Genomic DNA, 17,041 nt, shown 5'->3' with positions numbered 1-17,041 from the left:
TTTACTGATTTTACTGCAATGTGATATACATTAACTAAATTAATACTAATAACGTGTAGCCTCTTTCCCTGACACATATTACGAAAGGTTCGAAAATAAATTTTCTGTAATTTAAAAGATGTGGAGAAGTGTGAAGTGGTACAATTTATAAGCTTATAAATTTATAAGCTTATAATTTATAATGTCATAACTTCTACTACTAAAGATTCTCAACCTCAGCAAGAAATACAGAGAAATCACGAGAAACCTAAATCAGTATGGCCGGATGCTGGTTTGAACCGTCGTCCTCCCAAATGTGAGTCCCGTGTGCTAACCACTGCGCCACGTCACTCGGTACACACACCCGCAGAAGAACTGAAACAACAAACACTTGTCTTGTTTGTCCCCCTTTCTGGACTAGTTATAGCCCCCACTTCGTGGTTCCCTCTTCGTGCAATGATCTTTAGAGACGTCTCTGCTGTAATCAGGTTAGTTTCGTCCATATCTACATATACTGAAAACCAAGTTTGTCCTTTCAATCTGAAAGATCTTGAAACAATTACATGATAGCTTTTTATTGAATTCTGATGTTCTAACTGCAGAAGTAGTTTCTGTTTGGCGGAGAGAAAATCACGAACACCAAGATATGAAGCTTTAATGCCAATTTATACCTGCTTTCACATTTTTAAATCTGTGTATAATCGTATTTTCTTCCTCCAAATCAAACATTAGCTTTTGCAAGTCAGATTGAAAACATTCAAAGATGTGGCATTCAAGCAACAAAATGTGACTCACCAGTTCGTCCTTGGGGCTCTGGTAAGTAAAGGACCATGTTTTTATTTGGGGTAAAAACGTGATAAATGTCCTCCCTCGTCTCTTTTTAGTTTTATGACTGCCACCTTACATATCTCATGATCACGTGTTTCTACAGGATGTCCTAGGAGGAAATGTCAGTATTCAGGAATATGACAGGAACCATCATACGAAACGAAGGAGTCTAGTAAAAAGGCGCACGTCAAGAGCTTCATCTTCGATTGAAATAAATCTGTCCTACAGTAAGCTCTTGGCTTTTCGTATTTTTGGGTAGTGGTGGTATGAGCGTAAACAAGGAAAAAAAGTCCAGTAAAGATAGGTTCCATAGCGCATACCTTAAGAGCTATGAACACTTGTTCACCTTCTTTAACGGGAAATTCATCTCTTGTACGGAACAAGTGAAATAGTGCTCGCATTTGAGATGAATGGGGTGCAAATTTTCTCAAATGCGAATTCATTGTGCTAACGGATTGCGATATCAGTCTTGATATTAAAGGAGAGCGCAATTTTCATCATTTTAGCGCATCACTCAGCAAGGAAATTTCTGTTTACGAACGTCAGCACTGTGCTTGATTGCGTCTCCATTAGTAATTCCCACCTCTCCCTTCCCCTTCCCTCACCCGTCCACTCTCTCTCTCTCTCTCTCTCTTTCTCTCTCTTTAAACACATGTGTTCGTAGTAACACGAACAGACACACACACACCCACACCCAAACACACACATACACAGTGAGAGAGAGAGAGAGAGAGAGAGAGAGAGATAGAGTAACACAGAGACAAAGAGAAAGAGAGAGACAAGGTGAGCAAAAGAGAGACAGAAGCACAAACACGCCCGTTAGGGAGAGACATGAAAACAACCAACCGCATAAATTGACGAAAATAAGCAAAGCCTGTAGAGTCAGAAAAACTGCGGGACTGCCGTGTCCACGCGGTTTCCCGTTGTTTGTTCACGCATGTTGCCGAAGAATGCGTCGAAGCAGACAACCGTGACGTACGTTCCGGGAGAACAGAAAAGCGGAATGTCGGACGTCCGCCGCATCGTGTATGCCGTGCTCTGCGCCACTGCACAACAGCCCCACAGCGTCCGGTTCGACCGCCGGCTGTGTCGTACAGTCGGTGCCTGCTGTGGCTCACTGCAGCCGCTGTACGATAAGAAGCGGTCCACGTGGGGGTTACGAAAATGGACTCCCGTTGGGTATGTGAGGCATACAAGTAGCTATCCGGCCATTCAGTTTTCGTTTTCCGTATTTCATCTAAAGTACACTAGATGTCGGGGCGTCTTGTCACGGCCCCCGCGGCTCTCCCCGTCGGTGGTTCGAATCCTCCCTCGGACATGGGTGTCTGTGTCGTCCTTAACGAAAGGTAGTTTAAGTTACATTACTGTCCATTAAAATTGCTACACCAAGAAGAAATGCAGATGATAAACGGGTATTCATTGGACAGATATATTATACTAGAACTGACATGTGATTACACTTTCACGCAATTTGGGTGCATAGATCCTGAGACATCAGTACCCAGAAAAACCACCTCTGGCCGTAATAACGGCCTTGATACGCCTGGGCATTGAGTCAAACAGAGCTTGGATGGCGTGTACAGGTACAGCTGCCCATGCAGTTTCAACACGATACCACAGTTCATCAAGAGTAGTGACTGGCGTATTGTGACGAGCCAGTTGCTCGGCCACCATTGACCAGACGTCTTCAATTGGTGAGAGATCTGGAGAATGTGTTGGCCAGGGCAGCAGTCGAACATTTTCTGTATACAGAAAGGCCCGTACAGGACCTGCAACATGCGGTCGTGCATTCTCCTGCTGAAATGTAGGGTTTCGTAGAGATCGAATGAAGGGTAAAACCACGTGTCGTAACACATCTGAAATGTAACGTCCACTGTTCAAAGTGCCGTCAATGCGAACGAGAGGTGACCGAGGCGTGTAACCAATGGCACGCCATACCATCACGCCGGGTGATACGCCAGTATGGCGATGACGAATACACGCTTCCAATGTGTGTTCACCGTGATGTCGCCAAACACGGATGCTACCATCATGATGCTGTAAACAGAACCTGGACTCATCCGAAAAAATGACGTTTTGCCATTCGTGCACCCAGGTTCGTCGTTGAGTACACCATCGCAGGCGCTCCTGTCTGTGATGCAGCGTCAAGAATAACAGCAGCCATGGTCTCCGAGCTGATAGTCCATGCTGCTGCAAACTGTTCGTGCAGATGGTTGTTGTCTTGCAAACCTCCCCGACTTTTGACTCAGGGATCGAGACGTGGCTGCACGATCTGTCACAGCCATGCGGATAAGATGCCTGTCATCTCGACTGCTATTGATACGAGACCGTTGGGATCCAGCACGGCGTTTCTTATTACCCTCCTGAACCCACCGATTCCATATTCTGCTAACAGTCATTGGATCTCGACCAACGGGAGTAGCAGTGTCGTGATACGATAAACCGCAATCGCGATAGGCTGCAATCCGACATTTATCAAAGTCGGAAACGTCATGGTACGCATTTCTCCTCCTTACACGGGGCATCACAACAACGTTTCACCAGGTAACGCCGGTCAGCTGATGTTTGTGTATGAGAAATCGATTGGAAACTTTCCTCATGTCAGCACGTTGTAGGTGTCGCCACCGGCGCCATCCTTCTGTGAATGCTCTGAAAAGCTAATCATTTGCATATCATAGCATCTTCTTCCTGTCGGTTAAATTTCGCGTCTGTAGCACGTAATCTTCGTGGTGTAGCAGTTGTAATGGCCAGAAGTGTATGTGTGCAGTACCAAAGTCTGCAACCACGACTCCTAATACTCAGTACAACTTGAACTTACAGATAGATTACCGAAGTATATCACGGCTCCTATTGGTATAAATGCCATACGAGCAGACTTTATGGCATGTAAAAAGCAGTTATTGTAGCGATGTAAGGCAGAAAATAAGAAATGTAATAACAGTTCATTTATTCCTGTATGAAAAAATCATTAATAAACAAAGTTATTTACAATATGTGGCATTTTATTGATACAGTTCGAATGATAAAATTACAATATTTATTTACATGTCCGTTCTCTGCTACAGTACTGCTGTGCTGTATGGGATCCTTACCAGATAGAGTGGTGGAGGACATCAGAAAAGTCGATAGAAGGGCAACTCGCAGATCGTTTTGTATTAACGTGAAGCAGGGGAGAGAGCGTCACGAATGTGGTGGGCGAATTGAGGAGGTATTCATTAAAACATGTATTTCCTTCCGGCTAGATCTTTTCACGAAATATCAATCGCCGGTTTTCTTGTTTAAAGTGAAAATATTTCATCTTCGCCAACCTACAAAGGGAGAAATGATCATCGTAATAAAATACGAAAAATCAGTGCTCGTACAGAGCAGGTGTTCATGTTTCCCTCACGCTATTAGAGAGTGGAACTGTAGAGAAATAGTCTGAGGGTGGTTCGAAGAACCTTCTGCGAGACAGAATGGTTCAAATGGCTCTGAGAACTATGGGACTTAACATCTGAGGTCATCAGTTCCCTAGAACTTAGAACTACTTAAACCTAACTAACCTAACGACAACACACACATAAATGCCAGAGGCAGGATTCAAAACTGCGACCGTAGCAGTCGCGATGTTCCGGACTGAAGCGCCTAGAACCGCTCGGCCACCGCTGAAGGCTCAGCGAGTCACTTAAGTATGAATTGCAGAGTAGTCACTAAGATGAAGAGGAAAAAGAATGGGGTTCATTACCCATACCTTTCTATAGTCAATGTTAAGCATCGCTTGAGGTGATGTAAAACGCGCCGCCACTGCACATTGAATGAAGTGAAACGACTGGTTTGGACTGATGAATCCCATTGTACACAACAGTGTAGCGTACAGCACTGCCGTTGCTATCGACCTTTATATGGACTCTCGTATCGTTCAGGCTTTTGTTTGTTTTTGTTAGAATAGCTCAATGTCGGTTAGACCATCAGTGAGAGAACACCGCGTGTTCCTGCTGCTAATAAGGCGAATATACTGTTCGTTTATTACATATTTTTACGAGCTTCAAACAGGAGTGACTTATTTTCAGTTACCTGTGTAGATACTAGTATATTTTTGTAACTTCCTGCGAGTTTTAGTGCTTACTAGGAACAACCTTTTATTTTAAATACTGTGTAGCGTACAGAACCGCCATTGCTATCGACCTTTGTATGGACCATTCTATCGTACAGGCTTTTGTTTGTTTTGGTTAAAACAGTTCAGTGTCGGTTAGAACGTCAGTGAAAGAGTCACTTGAGTTCCTGCTATTAATAAGGCGAGTATTCCGTTCACTGTGGGAGTTCAGACGTGGGAATGCAAGGGATGTGTCCCCCAATCGTGTACCCCAGTCAGTCCACTGTTGTGACTGCCCCGGGTTATACCTGCACTAAGGTTGACCCCTCACCCGCGGTCGAGTGGGAGATCATTCCAAGCTCTGGCAGACAGCGAAAGACTTCCCGAGGGGCAATCGTTGGGCCTCCCTGGTTCGTCTGATGAGCAGGTATTGGGCGTTATCTGTGGCTAACGAAGTGTCTGAGCCAGAAGCAATTGTCCACCCTGTTCCAGAGGAAGCTTCTCTGCTGTGACCGTCCCGGGTACTACCTGCACTGAGGTTGACCCCTCACCCGCGGTCGAGTGGGAGATCATTCCAAGCTCTGGCAGACAGCAAAAGACTTCCCGAGGGGCAATCGTTGGGCCTCCCTGGTTCGTCTGATGAGCAGGTATTGGGCGTTATCTGTGGCTAACGAAGTGTCTGAGCCAGAAGCAATAGTCCACCCTGTTCCAGAGGAAGCTTCTCTGCTGTGACCGTCCCGGGTACTACCTGCACTGCGGTTGACCCCTCACCCGCGGTTGAGTGGGAGATCATTCCAAGCTCTGGCAGACAGCGAAAGACTTCCCGAGGGGCAATCGTTGGGCCTCCCTGGTTCATCTGATGAGCAGGTATTGGGCGTTATCTGTGGCTAACGAAGTGTCTGAGCCAGAAGCAATAGTCCACCCTGTTCCAGAGGAAGCTTCTCTGCTGTGACCGTCCCGGGTACTACTTGCACTGAGGTTGACCCCTCACCCGCGGTCGAGTGGGAGATCATTCCAAGCTCTGGCAGACAGCGAAAGACTTCCCGATGGGCAATCGTTGGGCCTCCCTGGTTCGTCTGATGAGCAGGTATTGGGCGTTATCTGTGGCTAACGAAGTGTCTGAGCCAGAAGCAATTGTCCACCCTGTTCCAGAGGAAGCTTCTCTGCTGTGACCGTCCCGGGTACTACCTGCACTGAGGTTGACCCCTCACCCGCGGTCGAGTGGGAGATCATTCCAAGCTCTGGCAGACAGCGAAAGACTTCCCGAGGGGCAATCGTTGGGCCTCCCTGGTTCGTCTGATGAGCAGGTATTGGGCGTTATCTGTGGCTAACGAAGTGTCTGAGCCAGAAGCAATAGTCCACCCTGTTCCAGAGGAAGCTTCTCTGCTGTGACCGTCCTGGCTACTACCTGCACTGAGGTTGACCCCTCACCCGCGGTCGAGTGGGAGATCATTCCAAGCTCTGGCAGACAGCGAAAGACTTCCATGGGGGCAATCGTTGGGCCTCCCTGGTTCGTCTGATGAGCAGGTATTGGGCGTTATCTGTGGCTAACGAAGTGTCTGAGCCAGAAGCAATAGTCCACCCTGTTCCAGAGGAAGCTTCTCTGCTGTGACCGTCCAGGGTACTACCTGCACTGAGGTTGACCCCTCACCCACGGTCGAGTGGGAGATCATTCCAAGCTCTGGCAGACAGCGAAAGACTTCCCGAGGGGCAATCGTTGGGCCTCCCTGGTTCGTCTGATGAGCAGGTATTGGGCGTTATCTGTGGCTAACGAAGTGTCTGAGCCAGAAGCAATAGTCCACCCTGTTCCAGAGGAAGCTTCTCTGCTGTGACCGTCCCGGGTACTACCTGCACTGAGGTTGACCCCTCACCCGCAGTCGAGTGGGAGATCATTCCAAGCTCTGGCAGACAGCGAAAGACTTCCCGAGGGGCAATCGTTGGGCCTCCCTGGTTCGTCTGATGAGCAGGTATTGGGCGTTATCTGTGGCTAACGAAGTGTCTGAGCCAGAAGCAATAGTCCACCCTGTTCCAGAGGAAGCTTCTCTGCTGTGACCGTCCCGGGTACTACCTGCACTGAGGTTGACCCCTCACCCGCGGTTGAGTGGGAGATCATTCCAAGCTCTGGCAGACAGCGAAAGACTTCCCGAGGGGCAATCGTTGGGCCTCCCTGGTTCATCTGATGAGCAGGTATTGGGCGTTATCTGTGGCTAACGAAGTGTCTGAGCCAGAAGCAATAGTCCACCCTGTTCCAGAGGAAGCTTCTCTGCTGTGACCGTCCCGGGTACTACCTGCACTGAGGTTGACCCCTCACCCGCGGTCGAGTGGGAGATCATTCCAAGCTCTGGCAGACAGCGAAAGACTTCCCGATGGGCAATCGTTGGGCCTCCCTGGTTCGTCTGATGAGCAGGTATTGGGCGTTATCTGTGGCTAACGAAGTGTCTGAGCCAGAAGCAATAGTCCACCCTGTTCCAGAGGAAGCTTCTCTGCTGTGACCGTCCCGGGTACTACCTGCACTGAGGTTGACCCCTCACCCGCGGTCGAGTGGGAGATCATTCCAAGCTCTGGCAGACAGCGAAAGACTTCCATGGGGGCAATCGTTGGGCCTCCCTGGTTCGTCTGATGAGCAGGTATTGGGCGTTATCTGTGGCTAACGAAGTGTCTGAGCCAGAAGCAATTGTCCACCCTGTTCCAGAGGAAGCTTCTCTGCTGTGACCGTCCCGGGTACTACTTGCACTGAGGTTGACCCCTCACCCGCGGTCGAGTGGAAGATCATTCCAAGCTCTGGCAGACAGCGAAAGACTTCCCGAGGGGCAATCGTTGGGCCTCCCTGGTTCGTCTGATGAGCAGGTATTGGGCGTTATCTGTGGCTAACGAAGTGTCTGAGCCAGAAGCAATTGTCCACCCTGTTCCAGAGGAAGCTTCTCTGCTGTGACCGTCCCGGGTTTTACCTGCACTGAGGTTGACCCCTCACCCGCGGTCGAGTGGGAGATCATTCCAAGCTCTGGCAGACAGCGAAAGACTTCCATGGGGGAAATCGTTGGGCCTCCCTGGTTCGTCTGATGAGCAGGTATTGGGCGTTATCTGTGGCCAACGAAGTGTCTGAGCCAGAAGCAATAGTCCACCCTGTTCCAGAGGAAGCTTCTCTGCTGTGACCGTCCCGGGTACTACCTGCACTGAGGTTGACCCCTCACCCACGGTCGAGTGGGAGATCATTCCAAGCTCTGGCAGACAGCGAAAGACTTCCCGAGGGGCAATTGTTGGGCCTCCCTGGTTCGTCTGATGAGCAGGTATTGGGCGTTATCTGTGGCTAACGAAGTGTCTGAGCCAGAAGCAATAGTCCACCCTGTTCCAGAGGAAGCTTCTCTGCTGTGACCGTCCAGGGTACTACCTGCACTGAGGTTGTCCCCTCACCCGCAGTCGAGTGGGAGATCATTCCAAGCTCTGGCAGACAGCGAAAGACTTCCCGAGGGGCAATCGTTGGGCCTCCCTGGTTCGTCTGATGAGCAGGTATTGGGCGTTATCTGTGGCTAACAAAGTGTCTGAGCCAGAAGCAATAGTCCACCCTGTTCCAGAGGAAGCTTCTCTGCTGTGACCGTCCCGGGTACTACCTGCACTGAGGTTACCCCTCACCCGCGGTCGAGTGGGAGATCATTCCAAGCTCTGGCAGACAGCGAAAGACTTCCCGAGGGGCAACCGTTGGGCCTCCCTGGTTCGTCTGATGAGCAGGTATTGGGCGTTATCTGTGGCTAACGAAGTGTCTGAGCCAGAAGCAATTGTCCACCCTGTTCCAGAGGAAGCTTCTCTGCTGTGACCGTCCCGGGTTTTACCTGCACTGAGGTTGACCCCTCAAACGCGGTCGAGTGGGAGATCATTCCAAGCTCTGGCAGACAGTGAAAGACTTCCCGAGGGGCAATCGTTGGGCCTCCCTGGTTCGTCTGATGAGCAGGTATTGGGCGTTATCTGTGGCTAACGAAGTGTCTGAGCCAGAAGCAATTGTCCACCCTGTTCCAGAGGAAGCTTCTCTGCTGTGACCGTCCCGGGTTTTACCTGCACTGAGGTTGACCCCTCACCCGCGGTCGAGTGGGAGATCATTCCAAGCTCTGGCAGACAGCGAAAGACTTCCATGGGGGAAATCGTTGGGCCTCCCTGGTTCGTCTGATGAGCAGGTATTGGGCGTTATCTGTGGCCAACGAAGTGTCTGAGCCAGAAGCAATAGTCCACCCTGTTCCAGAGGAAGCTTCTCTGCTGTGACCGTCCCGGGTTTTACCTGCACTGAGGTTGACCCCTCACCTGCGGTCGAGTGGGAGATCATTCCAAGCTCTGGCAGACAGCGAAAGACTTCCCGAGGGGCAATCGTTGGGCGTCCCTGGTTCGTCTGATGAGCAGGTATTGGGCGTTATCTGTGGTTAACGAAGTGTCTGAGCCAGAAGCAATAGTCCACCCTGTTCCAGAGGAAGCTTCTCTGCTGTGACCGTCCCGGGTACTACCTGCACTGAGGTTGACTCGTCACCTGTGGTCGAGTGGGAGCTCATTACAAGGTCTCGCAGACAGCAAAAGACTTCCCGAGGGGCCGATGGTTGGGCCTCCCTGGTTGGTTTGATGAACAGGTTTTGGGAGGTTATCTGTGGCTGACAAAGTCTCTGAGCCAGATGCAATCTTCTGCCCTGTTCCAGAGGAAGCTTCTCGACCCACAAGGTCTGGGCATTCAAAGAGGGTGGTTTTGCTGTCAGTTGCAGCTCCAACATTAGGCGCGTAATGGTGCCCTTTAGGAACATGGCTGCCAAGGAGGGGAAGGAAGCCAGTGTGCCCTCCCTGTGCATACTGTTGGGACTCATTCCGAACGTGGAAAGGGTGCTCCCGGATGCCATGGAGTGTTTGGGGTGCAGCCAACTGCAAGTGGTAGCCCATATCAGTACCAATGACATGTGTCGCTTTGGATCAGAGGAGATTCTCTCTGATTTCGGGCGCCTAGCGGAAATGGTAAAGACTGTCAGTCTTGCTTGCGACATAACGGCAGAGCTGACCATCTACAACATCGTCGATAGAACTGACTGTGGTCCTTTGGTGCAGAGCTGAGTGGAGGGTCTGAATCGGAGGCTCAGGCAGTTCTGTACCGTGTAGGCTGCAGATTCCTTGACTTGCGCCGTTGGGTGGTGGGTTTCCGGGTTCCGCTTAATAGGTCAGGAGTCCACTACACACAGGAGGCGGCTACACGGGTAGTGGGGGCTGTGAGGAAGGGACTGGGAGGTTTTTAGGTTAGAAGGTCTTAAGAAACCACAGAGAGGGCGTCCGTCTAAAAGGGGGCAGGTAAAGCACAGTAAGGTAGTTGTAGAAATGATCGGTATTGTAGTTGTAAATTGTCGTAGCTGTGCTGGGAAAGAACTTGAGCTCCATGCCCTAATAGAAAGCACTGGAGCTCAAATAGTCATAGGTACGGAAAGCTAGCTGACTAAAGCCGGAAATAAGTTCATCCGAAATTTTTGAAACGACCTAACAGTGTTCAGAAAGGATAGATTAAATACAGTTGGTGGTGGAGTACTTATTGCTGTCTGAGGTAATTTACTTTTTAGTGAAATTTAATTAGTTATTTCCTACGAAATAATATGTGTAGAGGTTATACTTGACAATCGGACTAAACCATTAATTGGATCATTTTACCGATTCCCCGACTCAGAAGGTATAGTTTCTGAACAGTTCAAAGAAAACCTGAGTCTCATTTCCAACCACTCATACAGCTATAGTCGGTGGCGACTTCAATCTACCCTCGATATGCTGGAAAAATTATACGTTTAAAGCCAGTGGCAGGCATGAAATGCGATTTCTCAGAAAATTATTTTGAACAGTTAGTTCATGAGCCCACTCGAAGCGTAAATGGTTGCTAAAGCATACTTGACCTCTTAGCAGAAGCAACGAAATAAGCATGCCAAATGTAAAAGAACGCAAAATCCCCAAAATTGGCAACGTTTTGCAGAAGTTCGAAATATAGCTCCTACTTCAGTACGAGATGCTTTTAATAATTTCTACAGCGAAACTCTAACTCGGAATCTGGTCACACATAAAGCTCACCAGTGACAAGACGCAAGTCACTGATGACAGTGCCAATAAAGCAGAGTTATTAAACACGGTTTTCCGAAACTCTTTCACCAAAGAAGAGGAAGTAAATATTCCTGAATTCCAATCAATAACAACTGTGAAGATGAGAAACATAGAAGTAGATATCCTCGGTGTTGCAAAGTAGCTTAAATCAGGTTCCTTTCAGTGTATGCTAATGCGATAGCTCCATATCTACAATTATATACAACCGCTCGCTCACAAGAAGTTCCGTACCTAAAGACTGGAAAACTGCTCAAGTCACACGAATAACCAAACAGGGATATAGGAGTAATCCGCTGAATTACAGGCTTATATCACTAACGTCGATTTGCAGTAGGGTTTTGGTACATGTACTGTATTTGAACATTATGAATTACCTCGAAGAAGACGATTTATTGACACATAGTCAGCACGGTTTCAGGAAAGATCGTTCTTGTGAAATACAACTAGCTCTTTATACTCATGAAGTAATGAGCGCTATCGACAGGGGATGTCAAACTGATTCCATATTTTTAGATTTCCAGAAGGCTTTCGACATCGTTCCGTGTCTTCTAACCAAACTGCGTGCCTATGAAATATCGCCTCAGCTGTGCGACTGAATTCGTGCTTTCCTGTCAGAAAGGTCACAGATCGTAGTAATAGATGGAAAGTTATCGGGTAAAACAGAAGTACTGTCCCGCGTTTCTCTATGAAGTGTTATAGGTCCTATATTGTTCCTGATCTAGGTAAAACAGAAGTTCTATCCGGCGTTTCTCTGTGTGTTGTAGATCCTATATTGTTCTTGATCTATATTAACGACATACGAGACAATCTGAGTAGCCCTCTTAGATTATTTGCCGATGATGCTGTCATTTATCGTCTTGTAAAGTTATCAGATGACCAAATCGAATTTCAAAATGATTTAGGTAAGATACCTCTATGGTGAGAAAAGTGGCAGTTGACCCTGAATAAAGAAAATTGTGAAGTTGTTCACATGAGTACTAAAAGAAATCCGCGAAATTTCGATTACGCGACAAGCCACAGAAATCTGAGGGCTGATAAATTCAACTAAATACTTAGTGATTACAATTACAAACACCCTAAATTGGAACGACCACATAGATAATGTCGTGGATAGAGTAAATCAAATACTGCGATTCATTGGCAGTACACTTAGAAGGTGCAACAGATCTACTAAAGAGACTGCTTACACCACACTTGTCCGCCCTATTCTGGAGTATTTATGTGCGGTGTGGGATCCGCACTGACGGATGACATCGAAAAAGTTCAAAGAAGGGCGCTTCGTTTTACATTATCGCGAAATAGTGGAGATAGTGTCACAGACATTATACATGATTTGCAGTGGGATTCATTAAAACAAAGTCGTTTTTCGTTGCGATGGGATCTTCTCATAAAATTTCAATCACTAGTTTTCTCCTCCGATGGCGAAAACATTATGTTGGCACATACCTACATAGGGAGAAATGAAAATTACGATAAAATAAATCACGGCTCGCACAGGAAAATTTAAGTGCTAGTTTTTCCCGCGCGCCTTTCGTGAGTGGAACGGTAGATAGAGCTTGAACGTCGTTCATTGAACTCTCTGCCAGACATTTAATTGTGAATAGCAGAGTAATCACGAAGATGTAGATGTAGATGACACTCCGATGGAAATATTATGGTTTGGCGAATTCCTGGAGGAAGTCGCCTGCCGTCCTGTGCAGAGCCAACAGTGAATCACGGAGCAGGTGGTACAACAATATGGGAATTTTACGGCACTCTGTACCACCACCAGTAGAGGAGATGTTCGCAGACGATAACTGTATCAGCATAGCAGCGCGCCCTGTCGTGAGACACCTTACGTCAGGCAGTGCTTTGTGGACAGTAACATTACTGAAATGGACTGGCCTGTCCATAGCCCCGACCTGATCCGAAATTAAACCAGTCCACAGCGTCTGACATCAGTATCTTTTCTGATTTCGGTTCTTGGTGAAGAATGCACTGCTTTTCCTCTACAGACATTTAGACACCTCTCCGAAAGTGTCCCCAGTAGACTTTGAAATACGGCTTTTCCGGAAAGACACAAGTTGAAAATATGGTCACTATTTTTTAATTAACTTAAATTTGCCATATTTCGTGACAGTACCTTTTCCATTAGATGTTTGCAAGGCGATATAAGTCTTGGCTTCAGTTGTCTAAGTATGATTCCACAATGCATCGTTGTCGGCTGCAGAAATGACGTGGTTCAAAGTGTTTCTCTCATTTTGGTGTTTTAAATACAGTTTCTTCTTTATAGTCAATACAAAAATAATAGTAACATAATTCAAAATTATTTAGGACTTCGACCTTCAAAATGTTCTTCCATCATCACACACCAACAGTTAGCTGCCGACTGACTATAGTCAAAGACGACTCTAACGTCAAAGATACTTTACACAATCCACAAGTTTCCATTTGTAATCAGTCTCTTTGCTGTTCTTCGATACATTTCCTAATAGTAAACAATATGCTTTCACTCTCAAAAACAGAGGTAAATTAACATGTAATAAGACAAATTATAATAAATTCTGACAAAAATATAAGAAAACATTTACACTTCGGTATCGAAAAATAAGGTAAAAAAAATAACATTTCCCAGATCCATTACAACTGCTCCCCAGGGCTTTTGTTGTTATGGACATATACAACAAAATCCCGACCACTCTCAGTAATGGATCTGTATTACACAATTAGTACACTAATGATGCAGTCTGATAACCTCTTCTAAATTTGGATTCTTTGAATCTGTGGACTTGTTACTGGCTGTTGTTGCAATGATACTTCCCCATCAATCCCATACACAAAAATTCAAGTAAAGAAATAATTTGACATGACAAATATATATGGTATAAAACATACATGAGAAATATTCTAACATACAGCATACAGATTAAAAATAATAGAAAGGTAAAACTCCTTTGCTAGAATAAGATTTAATTTAATTTTTTCATACATATATTTTTTTTAACTTCTGATTTTTTTTTATTTTTTTATTAGTCACGGTTTTTTTTGTTTTTGTTTATTTTTTTTGCTTATGATTTTCTTTTTTTTACTCATGGTTTTTTTTTTGTTTGTATTTTTTTTCTTATGATTTTCTTCTTTTAGTACAGCTAAAGATACATCAGTATTATCTAATTTTTTTTTGCAATTATTTATGTACACTTTCCTCTCTACTACAATATTACTACAAGTCACATTCTTATGAAGAGTACTTTTGCTCCCCACAGCATCAGTATAAACAACAATAAACTGCTCATATATCATGAGGCTTTATCTAAAATTGGTTTTGAAACTTATACCTTTGCATGCATGTCCTCACATGCATGCCTTCACCCACAGGGAAGACTTAGCTTCCAAAAATTAGAAAAAATTTCAGAAATGCTCACTAGGGAGACTTTTTTTTGTAAAAATAGTAAAAATAAATCTTTCTCTCATTCTTTGTTACATCAGTGTTTTTTCATCAGTTTCAATTAACATGTGACTTCAAATTATTAATTTATACATGCAAATATACATACTTGGTTGTACAGGTAGTTTGACCTAACAAGCATATTCCAGTGGAGGACTTTTGTTTTTGATGATAATAGATTATTTAAATTTTTTGAAATTATGATTTCTGTTTATACAGTTTTAAAGAGACAACATTCATGAGACCAAATAATTTCTTTGACTTAGGATACACCAAACGATAAGCATTAGGGTGTGGATTTTCTATGACTTCAAAAGGCCCAATATAGATATCAAAGAATTTTTTAATTTCTGAAGTTAACATTTTTGATTTTTCATGAGATTTGACCAGAACAAGATCCCCAATTTTAAAAGTGATTAATCTTACCCTATTGTTATGTCTTTTATTCCTCTTTTCCCCTTGTTTCCTCATAGTTTCCCTGACAATATCTTCTCTCTCTTGCATAGTTAAAGGTGTACATATAGGAAATTCAATAAGTTCTGATATAAGATTTGGAGGTCTAATATTAAACATAATCTCATACGGTGAAAATCCTGTGGAACTATGTTGTAGGCTATTCATAATATCTTCAAAATTTCGAATGTGCTCAAACCAAGTTGGATGTTTATGGCTACAGTAGGTTCTACAAAGTCTCCCAATTTCCCTCATATATCTTTCTGCAGGATTGGTGGACGGAGAATAAACAGATATAAGTATATGCTTCAATTTTGATCTTTCAATAAACTGTTTCCAAATTTTTGAAGTAAACTGTGAACCATTATCTGATAATATAGCTTTTGGTTTACCCACCTGTGCGAAATAATCTCTTTCAATTTTTATTATAATTTCATGACTAGTAGCTTTTTTCACTGGATATAGTTTAATTAATTTTGAAAATACATCTACCATAACAAATATGTAACAGTGACCACCTTTACTCTTTGGTAACATTCCATATAAGTCCACTGCGATAAGATCTAAAGGTTTTTCCGGAATAATGTTTTGCATCTCTCCACCACATCTTTGATTGCTCACTTTAACTCTCTGACATTTGTCACAGGTTGCCAATTCTTTTCTTACCTTCTTTCCAATATTGTAAAAATAAACATTTTCTTGTATCTTTTGAATGCACTTCTGTATCCCACAATGACCAAAACTTTCATGTATGTAAATGATCAGCTTATCAGCATCTGCCTCTGGCCAACACAGTTTCCAATTATCAGAATCTACATCTGTTCTCCGAAATAAAATCCCCTTATGTAATTTGTAAAATTTATCAAGTTTCTCATACCCCTTCTTGCCTAAACATTCTTTGATTAATTTCCAACTCTGATCCAAATTTTGATTTTTTCTAATTTTGTTACACATAGCTCTAATTGTTTTCTCATTTTCCACCCCTTTTAAGTATCTAATTTTAAATTGCTTTTCCTCCTCTTGTTCAAAAATCTCCTTTTCTCCCCCAATTGGTAACCTTGAAAGTGAATCAGCTACTACATTCTCAGAACCTTTAATGTGTTTGATTTCGAAGTCAAACTGTTGCAGAAATATTGCCCATCTGGTCAATCTACTGTGGTATAATTTGCACTCTTGTAAGTAACTCAAAGCTTTATGATCCGAAAATACTATGGTTTTATGTCCAATAAGGTAAATTCTAAATTTTGTAAAAGCCCAATGAATTGCCAAAAGTTCCTTCTCTGTGACTGTATAATTTTTCTCATGCTTGAGCAACATTCTGCTTGCAAATGCTATGGTACAATGTATCTTAACTCCATTCTCTACTCTTTCTTGAAATAACTCTGCTCCAAGCCCATAATTACTGCTATCAGTGTTCAAACAAAATGGTAAATTAAAATCAGGTCTGTGTAATAAGTGTTGCTTCCTCAACTCTTGCTTAATTTTATCAAACTCTTCCTGACAACTTTTATCCCAAACCCAAACAGTGCTTTCTTAAGTAACTGACTTAAACATGGTGCATTCAGACTCTGATCACTTATATGTTTTCGGTAATAACCGCATAACCCAAAGAACGACTTTAATTGTTTTTTAGTCTTAGGAATAGGAATTTCTGAAATTGCTTTAATTTTTTCTGGATCTGCCAAAATTCCCTTGTCTGTGACAACATGACCCAAAAATTTTAATTCAGAAACTGCAAACTTACATTTCTCTAATTTCAATGTCATCCCCCCTTTTCTAAGTTTTTCACAAACTGACTTCAAAATCGAAAAATGTTCCTCCCAATTTTGCCCTGTAACCAAAATGTCATCTACATAAATTATCAGTTTAGACGCAAGTTCTTGCCCCAGTACATGATCCAAAGCTCTTATACATTCGGAAACAGAAGAATTTAACCCAAATGGTACAACACAATATTGGTAACTCTTACCATTGTACAAGAAAGCAGTATATTTTCTAGAATTAACCGAAAGTGGTACCTGATGAAAACCCGAAGTTAGATCCAAACTTGACATATATTTTATATCTGTAAATTTATAGAGTAACTCATCAATATTTTCAGGATGGTCTGTCTGTCTGAACAAAATTTTGTTTAAGTGTCTAGAGTCCAAAACCAATCTTACTCCACCATCTTTTTTCGAAACTACAAC

The sequence above is a fragment of the Schistocerca nitens genome, chromosome 7 (genome assembly GCF_023898315.1).
Source record: "Schistocerca nitens isolate TAMUIC-IGC-003100 chromosome 7, iqSchNite1.1, whole genome shotgun sequence".
Classification (NCBI taxonomy): domain Eukaryota; kingdom Metazoa; phylum Arthropoda; class Insecta; order Orthoptera; family Acrididae; genus Schistocerca; species Schistocerca nitens.
The sequence above is the reverse complement of the archived record's forward strand: the minus strand, read 5'-3'. Positions refer to the sequence as shown.